The 18632-nt window shown below is 38.2% G+C and overlaps 1 protein-coding gene across 1 annotated transcript in view; it reads left to right on the top strand.

The window, feature by feature from the left end:
- RIC8A (RIC8 guanine nucleotide exchange factor A) overlaps nt 1–18632 on the top strand; it is a 172838-nt gene that overhangs the window by 32372 nt on the left and 121834 nt on the right. The gene's annotated exons all lie outside the window — the stretch shown is intronic.

The raw sequence follows: 18632 nt of genomic DNA, 5'->3' as shown, positions 1-18632 counted from the left end.
TATTAAAAAAAATAAAAACTCCTTTTATTTAGTACTGGCAGACTTTCTGCCAGTACTTAAGATGGCGGGGACAATTATGGGGTGGGGGAGGGAAGAGAACTGTTTGGGAGGGATCAGGGGGTGGGATGTGTCAGGTGGGAGGCTGATCTCTACCCTAAAGCTAAAATTAACCCTGCAAGCTCCCTACAAGCTACCTAATTTAACCCCTTAACTGCTGGGCATAATTTACGTGTGGTGCGCAGCAGCATTTAGCGGCCTTCTACTTACCAAAAAGCAACCACAAAGCCATATAAGTCTGCTATTTCTGAACAAAGGGGATCCCAAAGAAGCATTTACAACCATTTGTGCCTTAATTGCAGAAGCTGTTTGTAAATAATTTCAGTGGGAAACCTAAAGTTTGTGACAAAATTTGTGAAAAAGTGAACTTTTTTTTTATTTGATGACATTTGGCGGTGAAATGGTGGCATGAAATATACCAAAATGGGCCTAGATCAATACTTTGGGTTGTCTTCTAAAAAAAAATATATACATGTCAAGGGATATTCAGGTATTCCTGACAGATATCAGGGTTCCAATGTAACTAGCGCTAATTTTGAAAAAAAGTTGTTTGGAAATAGCAAAGTGCTACTTGTATTTATGGCCCTATAACTTGCAAAAAAAGTAAAGAACATGTGAACATTGGGTATTTCTAAACTCAGGACAAAATTTAGAAACTATTTAGCATAGGTGTTTTTTGGTGATTGTAGATGTGTAACAGATTTTGGGGGTCAAAGTTAGAAAAAGTGTGTTTTTTTCAATTTTTTCCTCATATTTTATATTTTTTTTTATAGGAAATTATAAGATATGATGAAAATAATGGTATCCTTAGAAAGTCCATTTAATGGCGAGAAAAACGGTATATAATATGTATGGGTACAGTAAATGAGTAAGAGGAAAATTACAGCTAAACACAAACACTGCAGAAATGTAAAAATAGCCATTGTCATTAAGGGTAAGAAAATTGAAAAATGGTCCGGTCATTAAGGGGTTAATGACACATTAGACACCTCTAACAAGATATTTTGTTTTGCAACATTTGCAGGTTACAGAATTTGTTTGTTTTTTTTGGCCTCTCTAGGGAGCCTGGGACCAGTACAATTTTTACACAAAAGTGAGAGGTGTGTCCTTTTAAATTTCAGCAATTTTATTTGTGAATTCTCTGGGGAAGGAGAACTCAGAGGTCATTGCATGACCCTCATTACTAACATTATCAGAAAATGCTTTTTTTTTTTTTTTTATACAGTAAGGTATGCAAGTCAGCACTTTTAAAGGGACATTAAACACTAAATAAATGATTGATACAGTGATATATTCAGAGCAAAGATTAGCCTGAGAATACAATATGCAGTATCTCACAAAAGTGAGTACACCCTCACATTTTAGTAAATATATTATTATATCTTTTCATGTGACAACACTGACAACACTGAAGGAATGACACTTTGCTAATGTAAAGTAGTGAGTGTACAGCCTGTATAACAGTGTAAATTTGCTGTCCCCTCAAAATATCTCAACACACAGCCTTTAATGTCTAAACCGTTGGCAACAAAAGTGAGTACACCCCTAAGTGGAAATGTCCAAAGTGGGCCAAAAGTGTCAATATTTTGTGTGGCCACCATTATTTTTCAGCACTGCCTTAACCCTCTTGGGCATGGAGTTCACCAGAGCTTCAAAGGTTGCCACTGGAGTCCTCTTCCACTCCTCCATGATGACATCATGGAGCAGGTGGATGTTAGAGACCTTGCGCTTCCCCGCCTTCCATTTGAGGATGCCCCACAGATGCTAAATAGGGTTTAGGTCTGGAGACATGCTTGGCCAGTCCATCACCTTTACCCTCAGCTTCTTTAGCAAGGCAGTGGTCATATTAGAGGTGTGTTTGGGGTCGTTATCATGTTGGAATACTGCCCTGCAGCCCAGTCCTTCAACAAATTATACCAAGAGAAATAAGCAAATTTGATAATAGAAGTAAACTGGAAAGTTGTTTAAAATTGTATGTTCTACCTAAATCATGAAAGAAAATGTTTGTGTTTTTGTCCCTTTAAGATAAAATTAGCTATTGTTTGTTACAGAAATTATGATCATTTTTTTTTAAATTATGCAATTAATGTATTCTTTGGATATCTTAAAGGGACAGTCTGCATCTGCACCTTGGTCATCTTAAAGTCTTACCTTAGATTAAGCTGCAAATAGCCCCCTGGACCCCTTTCTATATCATGCAGCAGGAACGGTAAAAGAGTTATTTTGAAATGAATATTGTTTCAGGCCAGTTTGAAATGGCTGCCAAGCTCCACCCACTGATGGCATCATGATCTGGGCTGCATATTACTTCCAATCACAAAAGGTTCACTGGTTGGATACAACAGACTGTCAATACTATTCAGCAGAGTGCATAGATGCAGCCCAGATCGTGATGTCATCGGTGGGTGGAGCGTGGCAGCCATTTCAAACTGGCCAGAAACAATATTCATTTTAAAATAACTTTTTTACCATTCCTGCTGCATGATACAGAAAAGGTGCAGGAGACTATTTGCAGCTTAATCTAAGGTAAGACTTTAAGATGACTAAGGTGTAGACTATCCCTTTTTAAAGAGACAAAATCTTTCTTTCATGATTCAGATAGAGTATATAATTTTAAGCAACTTTCCAATTTACTTCTATTCTCTAATTTACTTTTTCTCTTGATATCCTTTGTTGAAGAAGCAGCAATGCACATGGGTGAGCTAATAACGAGTCATATATGTGCATCCACCAATCAGCAGCTCCTGAGCTTACCTGTGTATCCATTTCAACAAAAGATACCAAGAAAACAAAAAACAAACAAAAACACATTTGATAATATAAGTAAATTGGAAAGCTGTTTAAAATTGCATGCTCTGTCTGTTTCATGAAAGAAAACTTTTTTGTCATATCCCTGCAAGTAACATTTATAAATAACATAACATTTTATAATATTGATCCGCCCCCACATGGCTACTTCATGATAACACCTAGCTGGCAAAACGTTGCTTGGAGAACATGTTGCAGTATATATGTGGAACCTTGCCTGTCTAGATTTGGATAGTCAGCCAGTATCATTCATACAGTGCATATATGTTTGGAATGAAGGGTGTGCTGAGAAGCAAAGAAACACGCAGCCCCCCCCAATTTGTTGTGTTGTCCACCACAGTGATCTTAAAGGGACAGTATACTGTAAAATAGTTTTTCCCTTAATGTGTTTACAATTGCTTTTTTTACCAATTGCAGAGTAAAAAATGTATGAAAATTAGCTTTTTAAGGTTTATTTCTGTATAATAAAGCTCTGATTTTGTGTTTTGAAGCCACAGCCTAATAAAATAGGTTGAGCTTGTAGGTATAATCATATCTCATTACTGTATCACATTGTGCACATATACCTGCTTCTTTATCTTATATCTGTCCTTAAAACAATCACCAATACTTTGAGAGAACAATGGAAAATCAACATTTTATTACCTTATCTCTGCTTTATCACACTGGGAGTGTAATTTCTTCTGCTGGCTGTGTTTACAAAGCTTATCTATAGCTGGTACGCGCGGCCACAAACTTTCAGAATAGGTGGGGATACCACATGCTAAATTAACAATTTCAAATGCCAATATAAGGGTAAAGGAGCTACTTGTAAACAATTTAATACACTCCAGCAGGTAAAGTGGATCATTGGGAACAAATTAAAGGGGAGACATTTTTTGAGTAAACTGTCCCTTTAAAGCAGAAGAAGCCCATATTTGTTTTTTGTGCATTTTTGGCTGTTACACAGAGCAAGAGTTGTATTCCACTTTAAAGAGACACTGGCTGATGCAATAGAGAAGCAATGTAATGGGGGAATTAACTGTATAATTATTATAATCCTCTGGGGAATGTATATAAGGTTAGAGAAAAAAGCATAATTATGACATACATTATAATAGCTTGCTAAAATTGCTGTAAATGAACTGCTGAGCCGTATGTGATTTGAGATCTGAGATCCTATCTCATACTTTAGAATAATGTAAATGTTTGATGGCATAAAGTGCTCTAATTATTCAGATGAGCACATTATAACAATTTGCTACTGCTATGCATTAAACTCATATCATGAAATACAATGTCTTCCTCCAAGCAGGTGATGTATAAATTAATTCTACAATATGCAGCAATGTGTTAGGTTTGATATTCTCCATTCTCAAGACGGTCTGTATGTATCTATGAACATTTTTAATCCCATAATTCAATATTTGGCATATGTAAAAAATTTAAAATATGTTGCCATCTGTCTTATTCCATTATAAAACATTTATTTACAAACTCACAAGTCGCAATCACCAGTTGTTCTTTTTTTTTTTATTATTAATTTTCATTGTGCTCCCCCCCCCCCCAACAAAAAAATGAATTTGTAAAACTCTTGTTGCAGCGATCCTCTGTGTTCTTAATACTGAGCACTCCCACTTAAATGGACATAAGTCAAATTTTAACTTTCAAATTTCAGAACATAAAATTAAAAAAAACTTTTTTTTTTTTGCCAATTTACTTAACATTTACCTTCTTTTTGTTTGTCTCCTGGTAGCAACTTGGCTCCTTGCCATAAGAGCATTCCCAAGAAAGCTCAGGACCATGCACATATATTTAGCACTGTGTTGTAGAGGTGTTATACAAGCAACATGTAGAGAGAGGCTGCAGTAGGTGTCACTGAGTGACAGCAGAGAACATCCTGTGTGTTTCCTGCACTTACTAATCCTCGCACACATAGAAAGATAGGTTTGACTGCAGATAAGAACCATGAGTTCAACAAGTCTTCCCAAAATTTCCTAAAACTAATCTAATTTGTAGAATAAACGTATGCTTGTCCCAGGCATTCTTCAAGTCCACCACAGTGTTTGTCTTTACCACCTCTATTGGAATTTTATTCCATGAATCAACCACCTTTTCTGTGATGAAGTGCTTCTGCTAATTATTCCAGGACATACTACTCTTCTGCTTGAGATCATGACCCCTTGTTCTGGAGTTACACACTGTTTTGATGTCTCTTTTTTCAAAGAGAGATGCACATTTACTTTAAATAGTGCTTCTAAGTATACAGCACTCTGAATGTATAAGAAAATATTGTTGACTTCTATATCCCTTTTTAATAAAGCTTTACAGTCTATGTTAAAGGGATAGTAAAGTCAAAATAAAAATTGCATGATTCAGTTAGAGCAAGTTATTTTTTTTTATTTTTTTTTATATCTTTATTTATCATACCGCAATACAGGATATTTACAGAAATCAATAACCTTGAATAGAGAGACACACAGGACCTCTAAGACGAAAGAAAAAAAAGCTAGTTTCTTTTCAGAACACATAATCCTTATTATTGCATTTTGATGTTTATCTAATACCAAAGAGCAAGTTATTTTAAGACACTTTTTAATTTCACATCTATTTTCAAATTTACATTGTTCTCTTCGCTGAAGAAGCGTGTATGTGAAACACGTGTTGGGTTGTTTTTTTGTTTTGCACCTTTTTATGTTTGTGTGTGCCTGAACTATAATTAAGTGGGGGCGTTATGGATGGGGAAATCTAGATAATGTTAAACTTAGCTCCTGAATTGTAGTAGCTTTGCACATAGTTGAGTTTTGTATGTATGGGGATTATGAGTTGATGTTTTCACCAAAACTCTAGTTTATTACCTTCCACTTAATACTGTATAATCATCTTCAGGCACCCTGCACATAGGAATATTAGTCACTGATATGTACTGTCTTAATACTTAGTAATTTTTATTTAAGCAATTAAAGATTGCTACATCTGATAGAGATTACTAACATAGCAGGTAAATCTCTAAAAAAAAAGAGGATCATTAATTAACTCTGTGAATAGATAAGTTTGCTTTATACTTTGGTGTATGTTTAGGGTGATATAATTACACAACCTTACTTAAAGGGATATGAAACCCAATGTTTTTTTCTTACATGATTCAGATAGAGCATGCAATTTTGGGCAACTTTCTTATTTACTCCTATTAATTTTTCTTCATTATCTTGGTATCTTTATTTGAAAAGGCATGAATGTATGCTTAGGAGCTGGCACATTTTTGGTTCAGCACCCTGGGTAGCGCTTGCTGGCTACATTTAGCTATTAAACTTGACATTTCAAGTGCAACATTATTGCAATATGCATATACAGTATATGCATAATATACATTATTTATTTTGCTGCCTTTTGTTGTTAAAAAGCATCATACAATTATGGTTGTTTTACTTTCTCCCAGGGAGGTTTGGGTTAATATTTTTAGGCAATTTTATGTAAGCTTTTGTTTTCTTTTACCCTCCCCGCTCAGATTCTCAGCAGTCACATGTTTGTAAAAGTGGGATTATCAGTATTGCATAAACAATCATGAGAATTATTCTTTACAATAGTAACTAACTAAATTGAATCAGTGCTAAACCATTTAAGGGAAGAGATAAGGGCAGGCTTCTCCAGTCTCTCTCAACTGTACATGTGCAAACAGAGTTTGTGCTATATCTGAATATTAGTTTGTGATTGGTTAGCAAGGATTCTTTTGTTCTGGGGGTCAGGGAAATAAGTGAAATGAATAAACATAAAACAATATACTCATTTAACAAAAAAAAGCTGCAGTTTTCATTGTAAATTTTTTTTCAGATCTGAAGGTTCAAAATCATGTAGTTTACATTTTGTATATAGTAGTCCTTTAATAGCCCCCGGTATAAGTGCCACTAGATCATCAGATCCAGCTCAAAAACCACATAGGAACAGTATCTGTGTACCTGCCATTGATATTTTTTTCTATGTCCATCTCACATTCTTCTATAATTGTACAATACTAATGGCTTGGATTATGTTAATTGTTTATGTACACAACATCCATTGAATCAAACGCTTGATAATCTCCAGGCTAAACCTTTATTTTCTGCTCTAATCACCTTGCACCAATATGTAGCAGGACACTGAAGCTCAGTTAATTGCAACAACTAGGATGGATGATGCATTTCACTGCTCCAATTATGGGAGGTAAAGGCCTTTTTCCGATCCTGTGGATGTGACATCACTGACGTGATTTAAATGTGCACTTGGTAGTATACTTTTCAGTTTGGTTACAGTAATCCCTCCAGGTTCAAATCCTAGAACCTTATTATCATGCACATTGGGACAGAATGTTTTATTTATAAATCGTGTTTTCAAGTTTGTACATTTATGTTATGATATATACTTTGACCATTTTGGGCTAGATTACATGTGGAGCGCTAATTTATTACCATCCACTTAATACAGCTCGCGATAGCAATTAGCGCTTATAAAATTAACCAGAGATCAGATCTTTGGTTAATTTGATACATTTGCCCCAAATGCCCCCAAAATACAGTGGTGTGTATTTCATTAAGAAATATAAATGGTAGCATTTTTATTTTTTAATAAAATAACTACACCAGGCAGTTTTTGGAAGCTAAAGTTGGTGGCTGTGGGATATTAGGAAAAAAAACTTTACATTGCGGTCTATGGGAACTGTGTGTTCCGTATATATATATATGTGCATATACACATAAATATATATATGTATATAATTATATACATATATATTATTTAAAAATGCTTCCCATCGCTGCGCTACTTACCCACTTTGCGGCACAAGATCGAGGCTCCCATTGGAGTCTATGGAAGCAACCTCTCATGAGCGCAAGGCTTCCAGGCAATGTTCGTGAGGTTATGTTTGCATTGTGCTCAACTTGAAATTCCAGCGCACATTAGCATGCACTGGTATTGAGCGCTAATATCGCTTTTGCGAAAGCGATATTTAGCGATCCACTTGTAACCTGGCCCTTTATTTGTTATGCTGACTCTCAGAACGTAATCGCTTATAATGAACTGTATGTCGCTGCTTGTAAAGTTTGTGCAGTGGGGGAAGTTTAGGTGTTTTTTCTTTTCTTTTTCCCAATACACATATGCATGGTATTGACTTTCCTTCGTTTTTTGTTTATATACCTTTTCAATCTTGTGTACCTGATTGTCTTGCCTTATTTTATTTATTTTTTTGCAATCTCAGTTAAGCCAAATTGTCTATAGTTTAGAACAGGGTTCTTCAAACCATGGGTCGGAGCCCATTACTGAGTTCCGACTTGTGTGTTTGTGGTGTGTGTTGTATGAGAGTGTTTGTTTGTGGTATGTGTGGTTTGAGTTTGTGGTGTGTATGTTTTGTACAAGAGTGTGTGGTGGTGTGTGTTGTATTAGAGTGTGTTTGTTATTACCTATACAACACTTTCAAGTTTGACTACAATCAGGATTAAAGTATGCACACCTTTATAATGACTTTGCAAAAAATTGCATCTATCTTGTATATTCTAATTTTGTGACCAAGCTTAAGAAATAGGGTCGTGAAAGTGTGTAGAATGGGTATTGAAAAGAATCACCCCACTTGAAAATAATCACATGTTGTTGCTTTGTAGTCTGAAATAAAGACCTACACAGTTTTAGTTTATCCAGTTGTAATTAATCAGTGCAACTTATAACATCCAAGTGAAAGATATAACACCAACATGTCAGGCAAAAATAAAGACAATTCAAAAACAGAATCACAGAGTTGGAAAAAGTATCACCCCCTTATGTCAGTATTTTGTTAACTAACCTTTTGCTTTAATTACAGTCTTTAGTCTGTTGAGATCTATATCTACATACTTTGCACGTCTAGACTGTGTAATATTTGCCCACTCTTCTTTGCATAACTGCTCCAGTTCCGTTACATTTGATGGTGACCGTTTGTGGACTGCAGTCTTCAAGTCAAGCCACAGATATTCAATGGGGTTTAAGTCTGGGCTCTGACTAGGCCATGCAAGGACATTCACCTTTTTCTCCTTCAACCACTGTGTGTTCATTTTTGCTATGTGCTTTGGGTAATTGTCATGTTGGAAGGTAAACCTTCTTCCCATTGACAACTTCTTTGCAGAGGGCAGCAGATTTTCCTCAAAAATTTGACGGTATTTTGCCCCATCCATTATTCCTTCTATCCTGACAAGTGCTCCAGTGCCTGCTGCAGAGAAACACCCCCATAACATGATATTACCACCTCCATGCTTTACTGTAGGTATGGTGTTATTTGGATAGTGAGCTGTGTTAGATTTCCTCCAGACATATCGTTTGGTGTAGAGACCAAATAATTCAATTTTAGTCTTATCTGACCATTACACCTTTTTCCATGTGACCTCAGAATCTCCTAGGTGTGTTATGGCAAAACTCAGTCGTGACTGCATGTGGCCTTTCTTGAGGAGTTACTTTTTTCTTGCAACCCTCCCATACAAGCTTAATTTGTGGAGAATTTGTGATATTGTTGTCACATGCACACAATGACAACTCTTTGTCATACATTCCTGCAACTGCTTCAGAGTTGCTGTGTCCCTCTTGGTAGCCTCTATGACCAGTTTCCTCCTGGCTCTTTCATCCAGTTTGGAGCGACGTCCTGATCCAGAGAGGTTCTGTGTTGTACCAAATACCTTCCACTTCTTTATAATATACTTCACTGTGCTTCTAGGCATTGATAAAGCCTTTAATATTTCCTTGTATCCATCTCCTGACTTGTACCTGTCCACAACATTATCCCGGATATCTTTTGACAGTGCTTTGCCACCCATAGTTGATTGTTTGCTTCAGTTGCACTACCAGGGACTGAGATGCTCCAGGAAAGCCGATCACAGTTAAAGGTCAAATGGCTTTGTGTGTGTGGTTTAGAAGGTGATTAGCTACACCTGATTGAGTTTACAAGTAATTTTAGGAGGGGGTGATCCTTTTTCCAACTCAGTGATTCTGTTTTTGAATTGTCTTTATTTTTGCCTGACATGTTGGTGTTATATCTTTCACTTGGATGTTATAAGTGGCACTGAGTAATTACAACTGGATAAACAAAAACTGTCTTTATTTCAGGCTGCAAAGCAACAAAATGTGATTATTTTCAGGGGGGGGGGTGATTCTTTTCAATACCCACTGTAGGTCTTAGGAAAAAAAGTTTGAAGAACCCTGGTTTAGAATTCTGCTTTCTTATGTGTAGTATGCATTGAAAGACACCTGGAGAAACAAATGTTTAATGCAAGGAACTTCAGGAACCCCTTTTTTGAAGTCTGTTAGCTATAAATTCCCACATATCATATTCTAAAGACATATATATATATATATATATATATATAATGGTTTGTATGTAAAATGAATATAACTTCTGGTTATGGAGAGACGCACTCAAATGACACAGAACAAAAGCCGAAAAAACTTCTGTGCTTGTCTGAGGATAGTGCCACTCAGGGTGCAGTCTCTTTTAGCTCACTACGCCTTTGATAGAGCATATATATTCTGTAGTATATCAGTCTGATCCTGCTAAAAGCCAGTCCAGCCCTGAAATACTAGACAAGTCTCATCTGAACGAAGGAAAGCAGTAGGAGTTTACTTCTGGTTTCTCCTTACATACATACATACATACATGCATACATACATACATACATTTACATACACGAAAGAGACACACTTGTCCAAGAGGTCAGTTTCACTCAGGGTCTCCCTAAGAGTAAGAAGTGGAAACCAGATCTGGACCCCTTGCTTACATGCTTTAGAGAGATGAAACTGTATATCACTGGCAAGGCCCAAAGAGGCTGAAACTTACATCTGGGGTTTGTTTCTTACTCTTGTTCAGAGTAGTCTTGGCTGGTATTTTGGTTCTGGACTGTCTTTTTGGCAGGATCAGACTGATATACTACAGGATATTCTCCTCTGTGAAAGACATGGGGCCAGAGAACAAGTGGAGTGCTAATATCGTTTTTGCTAAAGCGATATTTGCGCTCCACTGAGTAATACCAGCGCACGCAATTGTGTGCTGTATTATAATTTAGGCGCAATGTGAATGCGACCTTGCATTTGCATTGCATGGAAGCATTCTGCTCATGAGATTGTGCTTCCATAGACACCAATGGAAGCCTCCTTCTCATATCGTGAGATACAGCACAAGAGCTAGCACAGCGAAGGGGTTAAGTCGCGCAGCGATAGGCAGCAAATATATTTATATATATATATATATATATATATATATATATATTTATATCTATATATATATATATATATTTATATATATATATATATATATATATATATACTTATATATATATACTTATATACAACCCAAATTCTGAAAAAGATGGGGCAGTGTGGAAAATGCAAAAAAAACAGACATTTGACAGTTGACTGTCTACCACTGTGTAACATCACCTTTTCTTTTAATAACACTTATTAAGCGTTTGGGCACGGAAGACACCGGTTAGTTAAGTTTAGCAAGTGAAATTTCCCCCCATTTATCCATTATGCACGTCTTCAGCTGCGCAAATGTACGGGGCTTTTGTTGCCTTATTTTGCGCTTCATAATGTCCTGCTGAAAAATGCAGGAACGTCCCTGAAAAAAATAACGACTGGATGGCAGCATATGTTGCTGCAAAATGTACACCTATCTTTCTGCATTAATGGTGTCCTCACAGATGCGCAAGTTACCTATGCCATGGGCACTGACACACCCCCATACCATGACAGACGCTGGCTTTTGGATCTGACACTTATAACAGATTGGATGGTTCTTTTCCTCTTTGGCCTGGAGAACATGACGGCTGTTTTTTCCAAAAACTATTTGAAATGTTGACTTATCGGACCACAAAACACGATTCCACCCTGCTACTATCCATCTTAGATGAGACCAAGCCCAGAGTCGGTGGCGCTTCTGGACAGTGTTGATGTATGGCTTCTGCTGTGCATAGTAAAGCCTTAACTTGTATCTGTGGATGCAGCGGCGAATGGTGTTGACTGACAAAGGTTTACCAAAGTATTCCCAAGCCCATGTCAGGGTATCCATTACAGACTCATGACGGTTTTTGAGACATGGACGTCTGAGGTATTGGAGATCATGTGCATTCAAAAGTGGTTTTCGGCCTTGCCCTTTACGCACAGAGATTTGACCGGATTCCTTAAATCTTTTAATTTTATATTGTGCACTGTAGAAGGGGAAATGCCCAAAATCCTATCGACTTGTCTTTGGGGAATGTTGTTCTCTAAGTGTTGGATTATTCGCTGAAGCATTTGTTGGCAGATTGGCGAGCCTTGACCCATCCTTGCCCTTGAAGGACTAGGCCTTTTTTGGAGGCTCCTTATATACTATGATTACACGATTGCCTCACCTGTTTCACATCACCTTCTTATTTCAACTTGTCACACCTCTATTAGTCCTAAATGGCCCCTGTCCCAACTTTTTTGGAACTTGTTGCAGTCGTCAGATTTGTAATGAGTGTGTATATTTTAAAAAATGCATAAAATTTACCAAGTAAAACATCAAATAATGTGTTTTCAATATAGTACAGGGTGAATTGAATTTTCAAATGACTTTTTGTTTGATTTTATTTTTGCCTTTTCCATAGTGTCCCAACTTTTTCGGAATTGGGGTTGTACCTATATATTTATGTGTAGATAAATATATAAGCACAGTTCCCATAGACTGCTATGTAAAGTCACTTTTCAGTACCGTGTTTTTTTTTTCCTAACACCCCACAGCCGCCAACTTTATCCCCCAAAAATTGCCTAATGCAATTATATTTAAAAAAATAAATAAAAATAACTAGAGGTGTGGCTTTTTATTTTAAATATGCCCCAACTGGCCCCCCCAAAAATATGATGTCCCTTTTTAAATAACATATTTTTTTAAAAAAAGGCACAATTTTTTTTTATTATTTAAAAGGGAATTATTTTTTGGGTTCAGTTGGGGCATAGTTAAAAAATAAAAATAACCAGAGGTCTGTGTTTTGTTGTATTTTTAAATACGCCCCAACTAGCCCCCCAAAAAAACAAAATTTATGCTTACCTGATAAATTTCTTTCTCTTGTGGGATATTCTCCTTCCCAACAGGAAGTTGCAAGAGGACACCCACAGCAGAGCTGTCTATATAGCTCCTCCCCTAACTGCCACCTCCAGTCATTCGACCGAAGACAAGTAAGAAAAAGGAGAAACTATAGGGTGTAGTGGTGACTGTAGTTTAAAAAATAAAAACACCTGCCTTAAAGTGACAGGGCGGGCCGTGGACTGGATACACCACAAGAGAAAGAAATTTATCAGGTAAGCATAAATTTTGTTTTCTCTTGTAAGGTGTATCCAGTCCACGGGTTCATCCATTACTTGTGGGATACCAATACCAAAGCTTTAGGACACGGATGAAGGGAGGGACAAGGCAGGTACTTAAACAGAAGGCACCACTGCCTGTAAGACCTTTCTCCCAAAAATAGCCTCCGAGGAAGCAAAAGTATCAAATTTGTAGAATTTAGAAAAAGTATGAAGCGAAGACCAAGTCGCCGCCTTACAAATCTGTTCAACAGAGGCCTCATGTTTAAAAGCCCATGTGGAAGCTACCGCTCTAGTAGAATGAGCTGTAATTCTTTCAGGAGGCTGCTGGCCAGCAGTCTCATAGGCTAATCGAATTATGCTTCTTAGCCAAAAAGAAAGAGAAGTTGCCAAAGCCTTTTGGCCTCTCCTCTGTCCAGAGTAGACAACAAACAATGCAGATGTTTGACGAAAATCCTTAGTAGCTTGCAAATAAAACTTTAAAGCACGTCAAGATTGTGTAACAGACGTTCCTTCTTTGAAGAAGGATTAGGACACCGTGACGGAACAACAATTTCCTGATTGATATTCCTATTAGATACTACCTTAGGAAGAAACCCAGGTTTGGTACGCAAAACTACCTTATCTGCATGGAAGATCAGATAAGGGGAATCACGCTGCAAGGCAGATAACTCTGAAACTCTTCGAGCCGAAGAGATAGCTACTAAAAACAGAAGTTTCCAAGATAAAAGCTTGATATCTATGGAATGCAAGGGTTCAAACGGAACCCCTTGAAGAAGAACTAAATTTAAACTCCATGGCGGAGCAACAGGTTTAAACACCGGCCTGATTCTAACCAAAGCCTGACAAAACGCCTGAACGTCTGGAACATCAGCCAGGCGCTTGTGCAAAAGAATAGACAGAGCAGAAACCTGTCCCTTTAAGGAACTAGCCGATAATCCCTTTTCCAATCCTTCTTGGAGAAAAGATAGTATCCTGGGAATCCTGACCTTACTCCACGAGTAACCCTTGGATTCACACCAATGAAGATAATTACACCATATCTTATGATAGATTTTCCTGGTGACAGGCTTTCGAGCCTGAATCAAGGTATCAATGACCGACTCGGAGAAACCACATTTTGATAAAATCAAGCGTTCAATCTCCATGCAGTCAGACGCAGAGAAACTAGATTTGGATGTTTGAATGGACCTTGGAGTAGAAGGTCCTGCCTCAGCGGCAGAGTCCATGGTGGAAAGGATGACATGTCCACCAGATCTGCATACCAAGTCCTGCGTGGCTACGCAGGTGCTATCAAAATCACCGAAGCTCTCTCCTGTTTGATCTTGGCAATCAGACGAGGGAGGAGAGGAAACGGTGGAAACACATAAGCCAGGCGGAAGGACCCGGGCACTGCTAGAGCATCTATCAGCGTCACCTGGGGATCCCTCGACCTGGACCCGTAACGAGGAAGCTTGGCGTTCTGATGAGACGCCATCAGATCCAGTTCTGGTTTGCCCTATAATTGAATCAGCTGGGCAAATACCTCCGGATGGAGCTCCCACTCCCCCGGATGAAAAGTCTGCTGACTTAGAAAGTCCGCCTCCCAGTTCTCTACTCCTGGGATATGGATAGCAGATAGATGGCAAGAGTGAACCTCCGCCCATAGAATTATCTTTGAAACTTCCATCATTGCCAGGCGACTCCTTGTTCCCCCCCTGATGGTTGATATAGGCTACAGTCGTGATATTGTCCGACTGAAATCTGATGAACTTGACCGCAGCTAGCTGAGGCCAAGCCTGAAGAGCATTGAATATCGCTCTGAGTTCCAGAATGTTTATCGGAAGGAGGGCTTCCTCCTGAGTCCACAAACCCTGAGCCTTCAGGGAGTTCCAGACCACACCCCAGCCCAGAAGGCTGGCATCTGTCGTCACTATAGTCCACTCTGGCCTGAGGAAACTCATTCCCCTGGACAGGTGAACCCAAAATAACCACCAGAGAAGAGAATCCCTGGTCTTTTGAGTATTACCCTGTTTTGTAAGCATGATCCCAGTCGCTGTTAAATCACTGCATAAGGCTTACCTCAAATACACAAGGCTCTGTCAGCATTTTCTAGAACTTATTTCATCTCTCTAGAAATAAAAATACTGAACATACCTCAAAGCAGGTAATCTGCAGACCGTTCCCCCAACTGAAGCTTTCTTCCATACTCTTCAGTTATGTGTGAGAACAGCAATGAACCTTAGTTACAAACCGCTAAGATCATCAACCTCCAGGCAGAATTCTTCATCTAATTTCTGCCTGAGAGTAAAAACAGTACAACGCCGGTACCGTTTAAAAATAACAAACTTTTGATTGAAGATAACACTACACTAAGTCACCACTTATCTCTTGATACTTCCCTTGTCGAGAGTTGCAAGAGAATGACTGGAGGTGGCAGTTAGGGGAGGAGCTATATAGACAGCTCTGCTGTGGGTGTCCTCTTGCAACTTCCTGTTGGGAAGGAGAATATCCCACAAGTAATGGATGAACCCATGGACTGGATACACCTTACAAGAGAAATGTGATGTCCCTTTTAAATAATAATAAAAAAAATGCCTTTTTTTAAAAAAAAATGTTGTTTAAAAGGGGCATCACATTTTTGGGCGGGTCAGTTGGCGCATATTTTAAAAGAATTAACCAGAGGTCTGACCTCTGGTTAATTGTTTTTTTAAGTGCTAATTGCTACTGCGAGCTTGCAGTAGCAATAACCAGCCACTTGTAATGGCTGGTTATTTATCATGTGCCTGCAAATGGGCAAATTTGCCCATTTGCGGGCGCGCAATAAATTAGTGCTCCACTTGTAAGCTAGCCCATAGTGAGCTAAAAGAGACTGCACCTTGAGTAGCACTGGCCTGGGGTGAGGTGGCAAGGAAGTTTTTCCATTTTATGTTCTCAGTTGAGTGTGCCTCTTCTTTTTTGTACACATGAAGACGGTGATCACTAATAGTTGTGTTTTCTATAGCACACATTGCCTATTATATGGCTATAGCAACTAACTTATATTGTGACATATTTAGAACATTTGTATACAAGTATATTTTTCATAATTAGGAATTAAGTAAATCCAGATTTAAGGAATAGGAGTAGTGGGAACCATGAAAAAACAAATATTTTTTTATACACAACATCTATGTCCTGACCAATCTTGTTTCACATTGTCAAGAGACTGCAACCAAATTTGTGAAGGGTAATATAGAGGTCACAGTATGCAAGTGCATTAAAAAAGTGGCTTAAATTCCATGATTTACAAGTGCTGAGGATGGAAAAGTATATTTCTTCCTTTAAAGGTATAGAAAGGTTAAACATTGAATGTGCATCTCAACTTAAATATAAGTATTTTTGCAATACACTGTCATTAGCAAAAATGCTTCCAATAAAAGTTATTGCTGTTTTTCCTGTGGCATACGCACATATGCTGTGAAGGTTGTGCACCAGTTTTCAAAAGTCCAGCAGTGACTTGTATAACCAGGACTGTTTATAGAGAACCTGTGAAAATTCCAAAATGTGCCCCCCCTACAAATTCTAAAGTGTAACTCCTCCTCCTAATGCACATATACTGGCACCCATAAACATCTACATGGGAGCACACACAACACACACACCCATCCATAGACAACAACGCACATTATATTCCTTCTCTACTATTGCATCACAACATACACGAATAGGCATCCATAGACAACAACACAAACATACACTGTTCCATGACAACACACACTATTTGTCCTCTACACTGTTCCATCATAGCACAGAAGCTATATGTATTTAAACAAATAAAAAAAATGTGTGTATATATGTGTATGTATGTGTGTGTTTATATATACAGTGTGTGTGTATCTATCTATCTATCTATCTATCTATCTATCTATAAATATCATCTAGCTAGCTTGAATTTGCCACTAGCCCTTGATTAGTAAGAAATTGCAGTAGACAAGTACAAATTTTGTCTTTTGCCTATACAGTATTTAACTTTCAGTGGACTAGTAAACTAGTTATATTTATATATATATATTTTTTTTTTATGAAGGTGGGGCCCCCTTTACTGATGCCAATTGTTTTTAAATGGTGTTTTATGTGAGCAGTATAAACACCTTCCATTGCTCCTGTGTTTGCTGATGTATTGAAGGATCCCTGTACCATTACTGAGACAATAAAACTGAGGCAGAACATATAAGGAAATTGCTGAAATAGTTTCCCACCTCACATTTAAAATGGAGAGCTGGGAAACCGGCTCTGCACAAGCTTTAAAAACATAGCGCCGGTTAGTGCAACGATCACTTCTTACTGAGACTGCAAGTAACACTCAGGCAAGAGACTGGATGATGAATATTTGAAAGAAAGATCCCCCCTAATACTACTCTCTGCTCCTGCCATATGCTGAGCCTTGGAGCTTTTTAAATCATGCATCATTAATGATTCCTTCCAGTGGACCTGGCCTGAAGCTTATTGTAAAGGGTCAGATGGGCTGCAGCGTGCCGCCCCCCCCCCGACTGCCCCCCTTGGTTCAGTCCCCCCTGAACAAGACAGAGGATTCAAAATGCTTAGAGGAGGCGGTGGAGAAGCACAGGGGAGGGGCACTTTTGAGCTAAAGTAGGCTGCACAGGGCCTCAGAAATTATTAAAAACGTTTTATTCTCTTCCAACATGCTTGCCGGGCAGCTGCCTGGTTCGCCTGCTCCTAGAATTGGCCCTGTGTATGACAAAAATTATATCATCAGTAGTAATTCATACCACAGCCAGCTCTCTGAGAAGGTGTGGTGTTTAAATACTGGTGCACAGCTCTCACAGCATATGTGTGTATGCTGCAGAAAAACAGTAACTTTTACTAGAAGCATTTTTGCTAATGAAAATATATGCAAAAATGTGTCTTTCACATTAAAATGCACCCATGCAAATTTCATTTTTGATCTTTCTATCCCTGATTAAAACAGAAATTCATGGTCATGTCCTTTTGGAGACAGTGTTAAAGTGATAGTAAATTCTAACATTTGTGAATGGTTAGGATTTACCAGTGCAACAAATAAAGGGCACTTTCAGTCATAAAGTATAAAATACTTCATGCTGAAAGTTCCTTTATTTGTCTGCAGCGTTTGCAGCGCTGAGCGCCTCAGGCAGCCTGCGGCAGAACACTATTTTATCACTCAGTGATTTTAGCCAATAGTGTGCTAGCTATCCGGCATAATGCCAGCTGGCCCGCACAGCTATTGGCTAAGAGGTGGAAACATCACCTCACTGAAAAATAGCGTTTTGCAGGCAGCCTGAGGAGCTCAATGCGGAGAACGCTTCAGACTAATAAAGGAACATTCAGAATAAAGTGATAGTAAATCCTAGCGTTTTTAAAATTCTTCAATGTCTTTACTCAAGATATTCTATATCCAGAGATTTATTGCTCTCCCAAAACAGGCAATCAGACCATAGCTGGGACATTACTCCTGCTCAGACAGCTATCAAAGTAAAGGC

Source organism: Bombina bombina, chromosome 8 (genome assembly GCF_027579735.1).
Source record: "Bombina bombina isolate aBomBom1 chromosome 8, aBomBom1.pri, whole genome shotgun sequence".
Taxonomy (NCBI): domain Eukaryota; kingdom Metazoa; phylum Chordata; class Amphibia; order Anura; family Bombinatoridae; genus Bombina; species Bombina bombina.
The sequence above is the reverse complement of the archived record's forward strand: the minus strand, read 5'-3'. Positions and strand labels throughout refer to the sequence as shown.